This window comes from Meles meles, chromosome 4 (genome assembly GCF_922984935.1).
Source record: "Meles meles chromosome 4, mMelMel3.1 paternal haplotype, whole genome shotgun sequence".
Lineage (NCBI taxonomy): Eukaryota > Metazoa > Chordata > Mammalia > Carnivora > Mustelidae > Meles > Meles meles.
Window position 1 is genome coordinate 38,838,323 of NC_060069.1, and position 16,484 is coordinate 38,854,806.

At 38.8% G+C, this 16,484-nt stretch overlaps 1 protein-coding gene across 3 annotated transcripts in view; it reads right to left on the reverse strand.

Annotated features, from left to right (window-relative positions):
* Positions 1–16,484, reverse strand: part of POLQ (DNA polymerase theta) — a 158,364-nt gene that overhangs the window by 4,332 nt on the left and 137,548 nt on the right. The window lies entirely within an intron of this gene.

The following is a 16,484-nucleotide window of genomic DNA, read 5'->3' on the forward strand; positions in this document are numbered from 1 at the left end:
GCAACCATAGCTGCTAAAAGTGATCATCCTAAAGAAGCAAGGATGGGCATGTGGATTCAAGGTATAACTGACCCATGAATACCATATCTAGCACTCCAGAAGTTCTCAGAAAGTGGGAAGGGTCTACACACTGGAAGGATCTATGTAACTTGAGACTAGTTTTATGTCACCTCCGTTAAAACCAACTCCTAATACAGTAAATAGTTGTTACAGAGATAGACAATCCCCCCTCTTTTTTTTAAATTGTTTTTTCAGATGCTGATGAATCTACTCTAAACTCATTCAGTCATCACTGTTTAAAGGGTGACTGAATTTCAGAGTTCTATTGATGCCTCTCCTTCTTGAAACCATAGGCCGCTTTGTAGTGGACTGCGTTACTCTTGTTCTTACTTGTTGCCCCACCCAGTGCCATGTGATTTCAAATGTTCACTCTAAAAGGTTGACCTTGACTTTTTCTGGCAAATGAAATGTGAATAAAATTGACATATACCCCCATCTATAGCGTTTTAAGAGCTATCCAACGTCGTCACAAAAAAAAGGCTTATCCCAGATAGAGACTTTTCTTTCATTCTGAATTCCAGAATGAAGAAAATATGGAGCAGAACCACAGTCAACCCAGAGCCAAACTCTAATATGAATTATAAATACAATTTCTTATTATAAGCCTTGGAAACTATAGGGTAGTTTTCACTGTGACATAAGCAAGCATAAAAATAAAACTAAGATATATATTTCACTCTCATCATATTGTATTTCCCTGATTCTCTTCCAAAAAAAAAAAAAACAACACTTGGCAGTCTTTGGGCTTCATGTCTCACAGTCTCTGTCCCCTCACAACCAGGGCTTTTTCATGCACATAACAAACATAGGTTTCTGGTAATGGGAGATCAGGCCATTAGGACCAACCCTCTCACTGATAACAATGGGATAAGCTGGATAAAGAATGTCTCTTTGAATCAGATGGTTAAAAAGAAATGGGAAATTAAAGAACCCAGAGGGCCATGAGAGAAAGAAAACCAAGGAGATGACCCTGGCATTGGAGGCCACATTTCTCCCAGAGCCATCAACGGATTCCAGAAGAGGCAGCTGAGAGAACCTCTAGGCAGAGCTTCATGGCTTTGAAGGACCTGAGGAACAAATGGGGCAAGAAGTAGATGTAGCACTAGGACACCATCAAGTTACCACCCGCAGAGGAGTCAAGATGGCGGGGAAGTAGGAGGAGGCACTGTTTCAACCTGTACCCTCAAGTGAGCTGATTACCTACCAAAGAACTCTGACCACCCATGAAATCAGCCTGAGATCAGAATTATACACGTCTGGATCTCCACAGGAGCAGAAGACGCCAGTGGCAGGTAAAGCAGACTGGGAGCATCGGACTGATATCGAAAGATAAACAAAAGGGGGAGGGAGTCACCAGAGGTGACCGATTGGAAAGTAATACCCCAATAGGAGAGTGCCCTGCGTCTGGGGACCAGCATTAACTTGGAGTCTGGTTGAAAGCACTCAAAAAACTAAGAGCAAAGGATCGCGGGGGGTAATAGTGGGAACCTGGGCAGTTAGGGTCAGGGACCTAAGTCCCCGGACCCAGGACAGCCTCCCCTGGTGCTGAGCCAGAGAGAGTGCGGCGGAGAAATAAGGTCTCTGTCCCTGAGCCACCAGTGTGCCTGAACACCAGCGCTCCCGAGAACGAGTGGGGTCTGGCTCCCGTGAGGGGCGGGGAGCCTGGCCAGACGGCAATCCTGAAACGCGCGCGTCCCACACCCTCCCTTGGGAGAGGTGCTCATAGGCGCTAACCTGGAGCGCTGGCATCCAGAAAAAACAGACATTCCCAGCCTGGAACAGCAGGAAAATCTCAGTGTGCGATCTCTGCTCGGAACCTCTGGCGGTCTGGAGCTGCCCAGACAGCCACCGCTGCCCTGGTTTTGGGTACAACGAGATGCTCCTGCATCCCCAGGGACAGTGACTCAGAACCGACTCTGCCAGCAGCTCTTGCAAAACATTCTGAGGCTTCTCTCTGAGGGAGGTCGGGGTGCAGTTTGCTCTCCTCTAAACCTCCAAAAATCATCAAAAGCTGTCAAGGTGAGAGAAAGCAGATGAAAGAACATAAAAACCCCCAGAGCAGGGGGGTGGGTGGGGGGGTGGGAGGTTGAGGAACCAGGTGGTGGGTAATAGGGAGGGCACTTACTGCATGGAGCACTGGGTGTGATGCCAAAACAATGAACACTGTTATGCTGTAAATAAACAAATAAAAAAAAAAAACCCAGAGAACAAAAGCCTGAAAAAAAACAGTTTCCTCAGAGCCCACGCCCTTGAGGGGAGCGGGAGGACCTAACTCAGGAAACATCATTGTCGGAAAACCCACGTGGCAGGCCCCTCCCCCAGAAAACCAACCAGGAAGGAAGAAAAAAAAAAAGACTACAAGAGAACAACCACCACTACTTCATAAATACAACTTTTATTTTTAACTCTTTACCAATATTCTGGTTCTTTTTTTTTTATACATACAGATAATTTTTTAACCTATTTACCACCACACGGAGATGGCCAGTACATCAAATTCTTTAATAACCTTCTAACCTGAACTTTTTGATACATACACCCGTGTTTTTCTTTTGCTTTTCTATTTTTTAATTCTTTTTAAATTTTAACTTAGTTTAGTCTAGTTTATTCTTTTTTAATTTTTATTTTCTACTATACATATAGAGTTAAACTTCAAGGTAATCCCCTTTCCCCAATCAATGCTACCCCTATAGGCAAACCAGTTTCTAATCCCCCTGTAACTTAGGAAAGTTGAGTCCCTTAACAAAAACATCAAGATACCTTCAGGAAGAATCAAAATAAACTTCCTCACCCACACTGAGAATTTATAACCACTCTCCCAATTTTTTCTTCTGTCAGTGTTTCTGTGAATTTGTGTTTGTCCTGATAATATATAAATCTTATACTTGGGGTTCTTTCTAATGAGGTTCTTCCCTTTTTTTTTGCTTATATATATATATTTTTTTCTCTTGTCATGTACTTTTATCAGTCTTTTTGTTTGTCTGTTTTTGTTTGTATACTTCACAAATCTTAACCTTGTGGCCCATTTGGGCTGAGCCTTCTCTTTTATCTTCCCTTTTTTTCCTATCTCTCTCTCTCTCTTTTTTTTCCTTTTTTCTTTTCCCTTTTTTTTCTTTCTTCTTCTCTATATCTTTTTTCTCTCATTTGGGTGGGGAACCCTGATTGCACAGAAGTGTTCCAGGTGCACCTTACCCCACCACAATCAATAAGTCCAGCTGCATCTGTTCAGTCATCTCTTACCAAAATGACTAGGAGGAGGAATACCCAACAGAAGAAAAATATAGAGGATGGGCCTTCTGCAACAGAGCTAATGGCTATCGACATAGACAATATGTCAGAAAAGGAATTCAGACTAACAATTATCCAGGCAATAGCTAGGTTGGAGAAAGCCATGGATGACCAAACAGAATTGATTAGGGCAGAACTGAAAGCCACCAGGGATGATGTTCACAATGTTAGGGCAGAACTGAAAGCCACCAGGGATGATGTTCAAAATGCTCTCAATGAGTTCCAATCTAATCTAAATTCTCTAAAAGCTAGGGTAACTGAGACAGAAGATAGAATTAGTGATCTGGAGGACAAACAGATAGAGAGAAAGGATCAGGAGGAAGCCTGGAACAAACAGCTCAGAAGCCACGAAAACAGAATCAGGGAAATAAATGATGCCATGAAACGTTCCAATGTCAGAATTATTGGAATCCCTGAAGGGGAGGAAAAAGAAAGAAGTCTAGAAGATATAGTGGAAGAAGTTGTCTATGAAAATTTTCCCAATCTCACGAATGGAAACAACATTCATGTACTAGAGGCAGAGAGATTTCCTCCCAAGATTTTAGATTCTCGAAAGTCCTCATGACACCTTATAGTTAGAATGAGGAATTATGTTTCAAGAGAGACCCTCTTAAAAGCAGCTAGGACAAAAAATCTCCTTACGTACAGAGGAAAGCCCATTAGAATAACGTCAGACCTTTCCACAGAGACCTGGCAAGCCAGGAAGGGCTGGCAAAATATATTCAGAGTACTAAATGAGAAGAACATGCAACCAAGAATCCTCTATCCAGCAAGACTGACATTTAAAATGGATGGAGAGATAAAGAGTTTCCAAGACCGGCAAGGCTTAAAAGACTATGCAACCACCAAGCCGACACTGCAGGAAATATTAAGGGGGGTCCTATAAAAGAGAAAAAATCCTAAGAATATCATTGAACAGAAATATAGAAACAAGCTACAGACAGAAAGACTTCAAAGGCAACAGGATGTCAATAAAAACCTATCTCTCAATAATCACTCTCAATGTGAATGGCCTAAATGCGCCCATAAAACGACACAGGGTTGCAGATTGGATAAAACGACAGGACCCATCCATATGTTGTCTACAAGAGACCCATTTTGAACCTAAGGATACCCCCAGACTGAAAGTGAAGGGATGGAGAAGCATCTTTCATGCCAATGGGCCTCAAAAGAAGGCCGGGGCAGCGATTCTCATATCAGATAAATTATATTTTAAACTAAAGACTGTAGTCAGAGATACAGAAGGACACTACATAATTCTTAAAGGGACTATCCGCCAAGATGATCTAACAATTGTGAATATCTATGCCCCCAATATGCGAGCACCCAATTACATAAGAAAACTATTAATCAAGATAAAGAGTCATATTGATACGAATACAATAATAGTAGGAAATCTTAATACACCTCTCTCAGAAATACACAGATGATCGAAGCATAAAATTAATAAAGAAATAAGAGCATTGAATGAAACATTGGACCAGATGGACCTCATCGACATATACAGAACATTCCACCCTAAAACAACAGAATACTCATTCTTCTGAAGTGCACATGGAACCTTCTCCAGAATAGACCACATACTGGGTCACAAAGCAGGACTCAACGGATACCAAAAGACTGACATTATTCCCTGCATATTCTCAGATCACAATGCTTTGAAACTGGAACTCAATCACAAGGAAAAGTTCAGAAGGAACTCAAACACCTGGAAGCTAAAGACCACCTTGCTTAAGAATGCTTGGATCGACCAGGAGATCAAAGATGAACTTAAACAATTCATGGAAACCAATGAGAATGAAGACACTTCGGTCCAAAACCTATGGGATACAGCAAAGGCGGTTCTAAGGAGGAAATACATAGCCATCCAAGCCTCCCTCAAAAACATTGAAAAATCCAGAATACACCAGCTGTCTCTATACCTTGAAGAACTGGAGAATCAACAACAAATCAAACCAACTCCACATGCAAGAAGGGAAATAATCAAGATTAGAGCAGAGATCAATGAGGTAGAAACGAGAGATACAGTAGAACGTACTAATGAAACTAGAAGCTGCTTTTTTGAAAGAATCAATAAGATCGATAAACCCTTGGCCACACTAATCCAAAAGAAAAGAGAGAAAGCCCAAATTAATAAAATGATGAATGAAAAGGGAGAGATCACAACTAACACCAAGGAAATAGAAACAATCATCAGAAATTATTACCAACAGTTATATGCCAATAAGCTAAGCAACCTAGATGAAATGGATGCATTCCTGGAAAGCTACAAACTCCCAGAATTGAACCAGGAAGAAACTGACAACCTGAATAGACTGATATCTAGTAATGAGATGGAAGCAGTGATCAAAAACCTCCCAAAAAACAAGAGCCCAGGACCTGACGGATTCCCTGGGGAATTCTACCAAACTTTCAAAGAAGAAATAACCCCAATTCTCCTGAAGCTGTTCCAAAAAATTGAAGCAGAAGGAAAACTTCCAGACTCTTGTTATGAAGCCAGCATTACCCTGATCCCCAAACCAGGCAAAGACCCTACCAAAAAGGAGAATTTCAGACCAATATCACTGATGAATATGGATGCAAAGATTCTCAACAAGATCCTAGCAAACAGGATCCAGCAGCACATTCAAAAGATTATCCACCATGACCAGGTGGGATTCATCCCTGGGTTGCAAGGTTGGTTCAACATTCGCAAATCAATCAATGTGATAGAACAAATCAATAAGAGAAGAGAGAAGAACCACATGGTCCTCTCAATTGATGATGCAGAAAAAGCATTTGACAAAATCCAGCATCCGTTCCTGATGAAAACGCTTCAAAGTATAGGGATGGAGGGAACATTCCTGAACTTCATAAAATCTATCTATGAAAGACCACAGCAAATATCATCCTCAATGAGAAAAAGCCTGCAGCCTTCCCGTTGAGATCAGGAACATGACAAGGATGCCCACTCTCACCACTCTTGTTCAACATAGTATTAGAAGTTCTAGCAATGGCAATCAGACAACAAAGAGAAATCAAAGGTATCCAAATTGGCAAAGAAGAAGTCAAACCCTCTCTCTTCGCAGATGACATGTTTCCTTATATGGAAAACCCCAAAGACTCCACCCCCAAACTACTAGAACTCATACAGCAATTCAGTAACGTGGCAGGATACAAAGTGAATGTACAGAAATCAGTGGCTTTCTTATACACTAACAATGAAAATACAGAAAGGGAAATTAGAGAATCGATTCCATTTACTATCACACCAAGAACCATAAGATACCTGGGAATAAACCTAACCAAAGAGGTCAAGGACCTGTACTCAAGGAACTACAGAACACTCATGAAAGAAATTGAAGAAGACACAAAAAAGATGGAAGACCGTTCCATGCTCTTGGATTGGAAGAATAAACATTGTTAAAATGTCTATACTGCCTAGAGCAATCTATACTTTTAATGCCATTCCGATCAAAATTCCACCGGTATTTTTCAAAGAGCTAGAGCAAATAATCCTAAAATTTGTATGGAATCAGAAGAGACCACGAATTGCTAAGGAAATGTTGAAAAATAAAAACAAAACTGGCGGCATCACATTACCCAATTTCAAGCTTTACTACAAAGCTGGGATCACCAAGACAGCGTGGTACTGACATAAAAACAGACACATAGACCAGTGGAATAGACTGGAGAGCCCAGATATGGACCCTCAACTCTATGGTGAAATAATCTTCGACAAAACAGGAAAAAAATATTCAATGGAAAAAAGAGAGTCTCTTCCATAAATGGTGCTGGGAAAATTGGACAGCTATATGTAGAAGAATGAAAGTCGACCATTCTCTTACACCGTACACAAAGATAAACTCGAAATGGATAAATGACCTCAACGTGAGACAGGAATCTATCAGAATCCTAGAGGAGAACATAGGCAGTAACCTCTTCGATATCAGCCACAGCAACTTCTTTCAAGATATGTCTCCAAAGGCCAAGGAAACAAAAGTGAAAATGAACTTTTGGGACTTCATCAAGATCAAAAGCTCTGCACAGTAAAGGAAACAGTCAACAAAACAAAAAGGCAACCCACGGAATGGGAGAAGGTATTTGCAAATGACAGTACAGACAAAAGGTTGATATCCAGGATCTATAAAGAACTCCTCAAACTCAACACACACAAAGCAGATAATCATATCAAAAAATGGGCAGAAGATATGAACAGACACTTCTCCAATGAAGACATACAAATGGCTCTCAGACACATGAAAAAATGTTCATAATCACTAGCCATCAGGGAGATTCAAATTAAAACCACATTGAGATACCACCTGACACCAGTTAGAATGGCCAAAATTAGCAAGACAGGAAACAACGTGTGTTGGAGAGGATGTGGAGAAAGGGGAACCCTCTTACACTGTTGGTGGGAATGCAAGTTAGTGTAGCCACTTTGGAGAACAGTGTGGAGATTCCTGAAGAAATTAAGAATAGAGCTTCCCTATGACCCTGCAATTGCACTGCTGGGTATTTACCCCAAAGATACAGATGGAGTGAAAAGAAGGGCCAGCTGTACCCCAATGTTTATTGCAGCAATGGCTACGGTCGCCAAACTGTGGAAAGAACCAAGGTGCCCTTCAACGGTTGAATGGATAAGGAAGATGTGGTCCATATACACGATGGAGTATTATGCCTCTATCAGAAAGGATGAATACCCAACTTTTGTAGCAACATGGACGGGACTGGAAGAGATTATGCTGAGTGAAATAAGTCAAGCAGAGAGAGTCAAGTATCATATGGTCTCACTTATTTGTGGAGCATAACAAATAACATGGAGGACATGGGGAGATGGAGAGGAGAGGGAGTTGAGGGAAACTGGAAGGGGAGATGAACCATGAGAGACTATGGACTCTGAAAAACAACCAGAGGGTTTTGAAGGGGCGGGGGGTGGGGTGGGAGTTTGAGGAACCAGGTGGTGGGTAATAGGGAGGGCACGTACTGCATGGAGCACTGGGTGTGATGCCAAAACAATGACCACTGTTATGCTGTAAATAAACAAATTAAAAAAAAAAAACCATAATAAATAAGATACTTAAAGGACTAAAAAAATAAAAAATAAAAAATAAAGACAGATTTTTTTCCAGCAAAAGAAAAGTAAATTGGAGTATGTCTTGGACCAAATGATGATGAAAATTTAGAGGATATGGTAAATGAAAACTTTGTTTAAATTATGTTATTTAGTTAAACACTGAGTGCACCTAAAACAAATACTAGATGCTGGAAAAACATTTTTTCCTAATTGGGAAGTGAATAGATATTACATCAGTGAAAGCACCAAATATTTTTCCAAGTGTCTTAGTCTCAGATTCTGAAACTAGATCAGCAAAAAATATAAAATAATGTGATTCTTCAGTGAAGAGGAATAAAAAATTACATTTGAGTGTATTTTAAGAGCAATTAAAAAAAAAAAGTTACCACCCCCAAACTAACACCATAGGAAAAAAGATAAATTAGAGATAATCTGGTTTTAACATCTTTGTTTTAATTCATTTTTAATCTTGAAATTGGATCAAAGTCATCCTAGACTATTGGTCATTCTAGTTTCCTGCCAAAAGCAAATGAAAATCTTCTGAATAAGGTAATATTATCATAGAAGCTTCAAATTATACCCACAGTCTTTCATAATCAACATTTAACACTCAATTTGTGGAGCATAACAAATAACATGGAGGACATGGGGAGATGGAGAGGAGAGGGAGTTGAGGGAAACTGGAAGGGGAGATGAACCATGAGAGACTATGGACTCTGAAAAACAACCAGAGGGTTTTGAAGGGGCAGGGGGGTGGGGTGGGGTGGGGTGGGAGGTTGAGGAACCAGGTGGTGGGTAATAGGGAGGGCACATACTGCATGGAGCACTGGGTGTGATGCCAAAACAATGAACACTGTTATGCTGTAAATAAACAAATAAAAAAATAAAAAAATTAAAAAACAACAACAACAACAACAACAAAAAAACTACCAGCACAGCAAAGAATTGAGACAATATAACTGTTCTTGTAGAAAACTAAGAAGAACTAAATACAGTAGAAACAGACTACAGGGATACAAGTTTGGGACTTACTAGACTATAGACTATTATCAAATTTATTAGACTGTAAAATAAAGCTAATATAAAGAAAGTAAAAGACAAAATTGAGTATTTCAACAGAGAACAAAATACCCATAAAATAAGAAAAAATGGAAACTCAAGAACTGAAAAATAAATATAACTTACTAGAATTTTGAAGTATATCTTGAAATCTGGGATTATGATACCTCCAGTTTGGTTCTTCTTTTTTTCAAGATTGTTTTGGCTATTTGGGGTCTTTTGTGGTTCCAAACAAATTTTAGGATTATTTATTCTAGTTCTGTGGAAAATGGTATTGGTGTTTTGATAGAGATTTCATTAATCTATAGATTGCTTTGAGTAGTATGGACATTTTAACAATATTTTTTCTTCTTATCCATGAGCATGGAATATCTTTCCATTTGTTTGTGTCATCTTCAGTTTGTTTCATCAACATTTTTATAGTTTTCAGAGTACAGATGTTTCAGCTCCTTGGTTTAGTTTATTTTTAGGTATTTTATTATTCTTGGTGCAATTGTAAATGGGATCATTTTCTTAATTTCTCTTTGTGCTACTTTATTATTAGTGTATATAAATGCAACAGATTTGTGTATATTAGTTCTGTATCTTGTCACTTACTGAATTCATTTATCAGTTCTACTAGTTTTTTGGTGGTGTCTTTAGTTTTCTATATATAGTATCATGTCCTCTGCAAATAGTAAAAGTTTTACTTTTTCCTTACCAATTTGGATGTCTTCTATTTCTTTCTCTTGTCTGATTGCTGTGGCTAGGACTTCCAGTACTATGTTGAATAAAAGTGGTGAGAGTGGACATCCTTGTCTTGTTCCTGATCTTGGAGGAAAATGTCTGTTTTTTAACCATTGAGTATGATGGTACCTGTAGGTTTTTTCACATATGGCCTTTATTATGTTCAGGTATGTTCCCTCTAAACCTAAATTGTGGAGAGGCTTTGTTGTTGTTGCTGTTGTTTATGAATGGACACTGTATTTTCTCAAAAAGGCAAGAAATAACCAGTGTTGCTGAAGATGTGGACAAAAAGGAACCCTTGTGCACTACTGGTGGGACTGTAAATTGGTGCAGCCATTATGAAAAACAGTATGGAGTGTCCTCAAAAAAATAAAAAATGGAATTACCATATGATCCAGTAATTCCACTACTGGGTATTTACCCAGTGAAAACAAAAACACTAATATGAAAAGATATATGCACCCTTATGCTTATGCGCATTTTACAATAACCAAAATATGGAAGCAATCCAATTGTTCACCCATAGATGAAAGCATAAAGAACATGTGGTATATTCCTACAATGGAATATCACTCAACGGTAAGAAAAGAATGAAATATTGCCATTTGCAACAACATGGATGGATCTAGAGGGCATAATGCAAAGTGAAATAAGTCAATCAAAGAAAGAAAAATTCCATATGATTTCAGTCATATGTATAATTTAAGAAACAAATGAACAAAGAAAAAAAAAAAGAACAAACTGGTAGTTGCCAGCCAGAGGGAAAGGAGGGTGAGGGAATGAAATAAAGGGAATCAAGAGTGCACTTATCTTGATGAGCACTGAGAAATGTACAGAATTGCTGAATCATTATATTGTACACCTGAAACTAATATAACACTGTGTATTAATTATACCTCAATTTAAAAAAGCATCACTCTGTGCCAGGGAAAAATATAGAACTTAAAGCATTTAAACATTACCTTCTTTGTAGTTTGGTGTGTGTGTACAGTAGGGGATAGTATTGATAATGAAGGGAACCTAAAGAAACCTTCTGGAGTTCTGGAAAAGTTCTAAAGCATTTAGAACATAAAAGCTCAACAGTTGAGTTCAATAGTAAACTGAAGAGCAAAATCAGTAGATTGAAAGATACATTAGAAGAAAATATCCAGGGGGCATCTGGGTGGCTCAATCAGTTAAGCGTCTGCCTTTGGCTCAGGTCATGATCTTAGGGTCATGGGATAGAGCCCCACGTCGGGCTCCCTGCTCAGCAAGGAGTCTGCTTCTCCTTCTTCCCCTTTCCCTCATGCTGGCTTGCTTTCTAATAAATAAAAAAGTCTTTAAAAATTAAAAAAAATAAAAAGAAGAAAATATCCAGAATTAAGCAGGATGAAATATAAATGTGGAAAATATGAAACAAAGGATATTAAACATAGGATTTTTTTTAAAAGCTTTAAAAATGTTATAATAGGAGTCCCAGAGAGGAAAGAATGCAATGAAGCAATAATTAAAGAAGAAATGACTAAGAATCTTCTGAAATCAACAAAAGATATCAAGTCACAGATTGAAAAAAGTTCTAACACCTTTGAAATATCAATTAAACACATACAGTCACAGAGAAGCACATAAATTAAAAATATATGCATACTTAGGCATATCACAGAAAATCTAATGGAAATGAGACAGAAAGAAAAATACTGTATGGAAAGCAACCTAGAGAAGAAAGACAGATTATATTCAAAGGAGGGACAGCTAGACCACGGGTGGGCAAACTACAGCCTTCAGGCCAAATCTGGCCTAGCTTCTGTTTCTGTAAAAATGTTTTATTGGAACACAATCACACTCACTCATTTATGTATTGTCTCTGACTGTGTTTGCACTATAAGAACAGAATTTAGCAGGTATGACAGAGACTCTATGCCCTACATGCAAATATATAGGTGAGCTTACTTTATCGGATACAGGCACAATTAAAAACCTAAAGGGAAGTTGTACTTAGTAATAAATGTTTAAAATTTTCCCCTGAGATCAGAAAAGAGGCAAAGATCCTCACTATTACTACTTATATTCAACAATGTCCTTGTTGGTAAATCAAGCAAAAGTAATAAAAAGAATAAATTTGGAAAGGTAGTTATAAAACTACTTTGCAGATGATAATTGTGATGATAGAATATCTACAAGTATCTACAGATAAATTTTTGGAATTAGTAAATAATATTTGCAAGGCTTGTAGACAAAAGAAAAATAAAAACAATTATATTTCTAAGTGTCAGTAGCAAAAGTTAGAAAATGTAATAAAAGTAGGAAAAGAGTAAAAAAAAAAATACCATTTGTGGGACGCCTGGGTGGCTCAGTGGGTTAGGCCGCTGCCTTCGGCTCGGGTCTTGATCCCAGGGTCCTGGGATCGAGTCCCGCATTGGGCTCTCTGCTCAGCGGGGAGCCTGCTTCTACCCTGCTCCCTCTCTCTCTGCCTGCCTCTCTGCCTACTTGTGATCTCTGTCAAATAAATAAATAAAAATCTAAAAAAAAAAGTTTAAAAGAAAATACCATTTGCAACAGAATCAAAACTTTTCAAATACCTAGCTATAAATCTAATAAAAAACATATACGATCTCTTCCCCAAAATTATACATTAAGAGAGTTTAAGAACTACAGACCTAAATAAATTGACAGATATACCATGTTCATGGATTAGAAAACTCAAGTGTTGAAGTATGCCCCTTAATCTCATCTTGATCTATGAATTCAAGACAATCTCAAAAAAAATCCCAGCAGGATTTTGTGTTTGTGTAGAAATTCACATGCTGCTTCTACAATGTATATGGAAATGCAAAGCACCAAGAATAGGCAAATACTCTTGAACACAAACAAAAGAACGACGTAAGAAGACTTACTTTATCATATATCAAGACATCTTACAAAGCTATATCACGAAGGCAATGTGGCACTGTCTAAAGAATGAACAAATACAACAGACAAAAATGTCTAAAACATTCATAATTGATGCATTCATATTTGAAAATTAATTTGTGGCAAAAGTGATACAATAAAGTAGTAGGGGGAAAGCTCAGTCTTTTCAATAAATAGTTAGGGACAACTGTATATCCTTGAGTGGGAAGGAGAAAGACCTTGACCCTCAGTCTCTCAAAATGCATAAAAACCAGTTCCTGATTGATTATAGATATAAATGTGTATGGCAAAATCAAAAGCTCCTAGTGAGTATTTTCTTGAAATTGGGGTAGAGAAAACTTTGTTAAAACAGATCAAGGAGGGGCGCCTGGGTGGCTCAGTGGGTTAAAGCCTCTGCCTTCGGCTCAGGTCATGATCCTAGGGTCCTGGGATAGAGCCCCGCATCAGGCTCTCTGCTCTGCAGGAAGCCTGCTTCCTCCTCTCTCTCTCTGCCTGCCTCTCTGCCTACTTGTGATCTCTGTCTGCCAAATAAATAAATAAAATCTTTAAAAAAAACAGATCAAGGAAAATACTACAATAATACAAAAGATGGATAAATCCACAGAAGTGAAGGGTTCATATCTGGAATATATAAAGGACTGTCATAAATCAGTTAAAAAACAGACAATTCAAAAAAAAAAAAAAAAAAAGAGACAAAGATTTAAACAGACCCGCCACAAAAGAAGATATCCAAGTGGACAATAAATGAAAAAGGAGCTCAACATCACTAGTCATTAGGGAAAGGCAAAAATCGGAGGGGGAGATGAACCATGATAGACTGTGGACTCCAAGAAACAAACTGAGGGTTTTAGAGTAGAAGTTGGGTAGGGAAATGGGTCAACCTGGTGATGGGTATTAAGGAGGGCATGTATTGCATGGAGCACTGGGTGTTATATGTAAACAAGGAATCTGGGAACACTACATCAAGTATGTTGACTAAAATAATACAATAATAAATAAATAAATAAATAAATAAATAAGGAGTGAGGTACCATTACACAGTTACCAGAATGGCTAAAATTAAAAAGACCAATGACAGCATGCAACGGCAAGAATGTCAATAAACAGAGCTGATGGCAATGTTAACTGGGATAACCACTCTGTAAAACTGTTAGGCACTATATACTACAGGTATAAATGTGCTTATTCTATGACTCACCAATTCCACTCTAAAGGTAATGAAGTTGGGCGCATATGTTTACCAAAAGACACATATAAGAATTTTCATAGCAGGCTCAGGTCATGATCCCAGGGTTCTAGGATTGAGCCCCGCATTGGGCTCTCTGCTCAGTGGGGAGCCTGCTTCCCCTTCTCTCTCTGCCTGCCTCTCTACATGCTTGTGATCTCTGTCTCTCTGCCAAATAAATGAGTAAAATCTTTAAAAAAAAAAAAGAATGCTCATAGCAGCTTTATTAATGATAGCTAAAACCTGGAAATAGTGAAAATTTCTGCCATCATTCAAACAGATAAATAAATTGTTGGGATGTTCCCACAATGTCAGTTAAATAAAGACATGAGCTAGAGTTGTGTATGACACTAATGAATCTCACAGACCTATATTTGAGTGAAAAAAGCAAGACCCAAGAGTATATACAGTACAACTGCACCTAAATAAAATTCAAGTTCATACAAAACTACCCTATAGTTTCATGTGTGTGCTGGGGTGGGGAGTGGATGGTACTGATTTCGAGGGAACATAAAGAAGCCTTCTGGGTGCTGGAAAAGTTCTATATCATGATTGGGGTGGTGGTTTTATGGGTATACACATTACGACTTCCAGCTTTGTGCTTAAGGATTTGTACCCTTTACCGCACATGTTATTTCTCAATAAAAATTTTAAAAATAAACCCATTAACTCCCTCTCCTCATCTGAAGCTACTCATAAGAATGCAAAGGCCAGGGCGCCTGGGTGGCTCAGTGGGTTAAAGCCTCTGCCTTCAGCTCAGGTCATGATCCCAGAGTCCTGGGATCGAGCCCCACATTGGGATCTCTGCTCAGCAGGGAGCCTGCTTCCCTCTCTCTCTGCCTGCCTCTCTGCCTACTTGTGATCTCTCTCTGTCAAATAAATAAATAAAATCTTAAAAAAAAAAAAAAAGAATGCAAAGGCCAGAGGCACCTGGGTGGCTCAGTGGGTTAAAGCCTCTGCCTTCAGCTCTGGTCATGATCCCAGGGTCCTGGGATCAAGCCCCACATGGGGCTCTCTGCTCGGTGCGAAGCCTGCTTCCCTTCCTCTCTCTCTGCCTGCCTCTCTGCCTACTTGTGATCTGTCAAATAAATAAAATATTAAATCAAAAAAAGAATGCAAAGGCCAAACATCATGTGGGAGAGAATATTTTCCAAAAAGTGTAATCAATAATGAGCTCCTATATATAAGAAAAAGACAGAGGGACCTGGGTGGCTCAAATGGGTATCTGCCTTCAGCCCAGGTCATGATCTTGGGGTCTTGGGAGTCTGCTTCTCCCTCTCCCTCAGCTCTCCTCCCACCCCGGCTCTGCATTCTCTCTCTCTCTCAAATAAATAAAATCTTTAAAAAAAATAAAAAGGAGGGCACCTGGGTGGCTCAGTGGGTTAAAACCTCTGCCTTCGGCTCAGGTCATGATCTCAGGGTCCTGGGATCGAGCCCCACATTGGGCTCTCTGCTCCACGGGGAGCCTGCTTCCTCCTCTCTCTCTGCCTGCCTCTCTGCCTAGTTGTGATTTCTCTCTGTCAAATAAATAAAATATTTTAAAAATATATATAAAAAAATAAAAAGGAAAAAGAAAACTCAACAACAAAAGATGAACAAGAAAACTTAAAAAAGTACTTTCCCAAGAAAAAGTAACCTATTGCCTAATACGGATTTGTTCATTTGCTTTAACTCATTAGTATTCAAGGAAATGCAAAGTAAAACTAACAAGATACTACTTTAAACCCACCAGAATAGCTAAAATTGTATCATCTTAATAGCAACTGTGGGCAAGGATGCAGAGCAATGAGAACTTACACATACTTCTGATGGGAGGACGACTGCTACAACCACCATAAGAAAACATTTGGCTTTACCTACTAAAACCATTTGGCTTTACCTACTAAAATTCTATGACTTGGTCTTTACCAAACATAAATGGAAACATATGTGCACCAAGGACCTTGGACAAGAATTTTCAAGCCAGCAAGATTAACTCTGAGAAATAAACCAAGGGTTTTGGAAGAGAGGGGGGAGGGGATGGGTTAACCTGGTGGTGAGTATTAAGGATGCACATATTGCATGGAGCACTGGGTGTGGTGTATAAACAATGAATCTTGGAACACTGAAAAAATAAAAATAAAATTTAAAAAAATAAAATAAATAATAGTAATAATAAAAACTCTAAACTGGGAACCT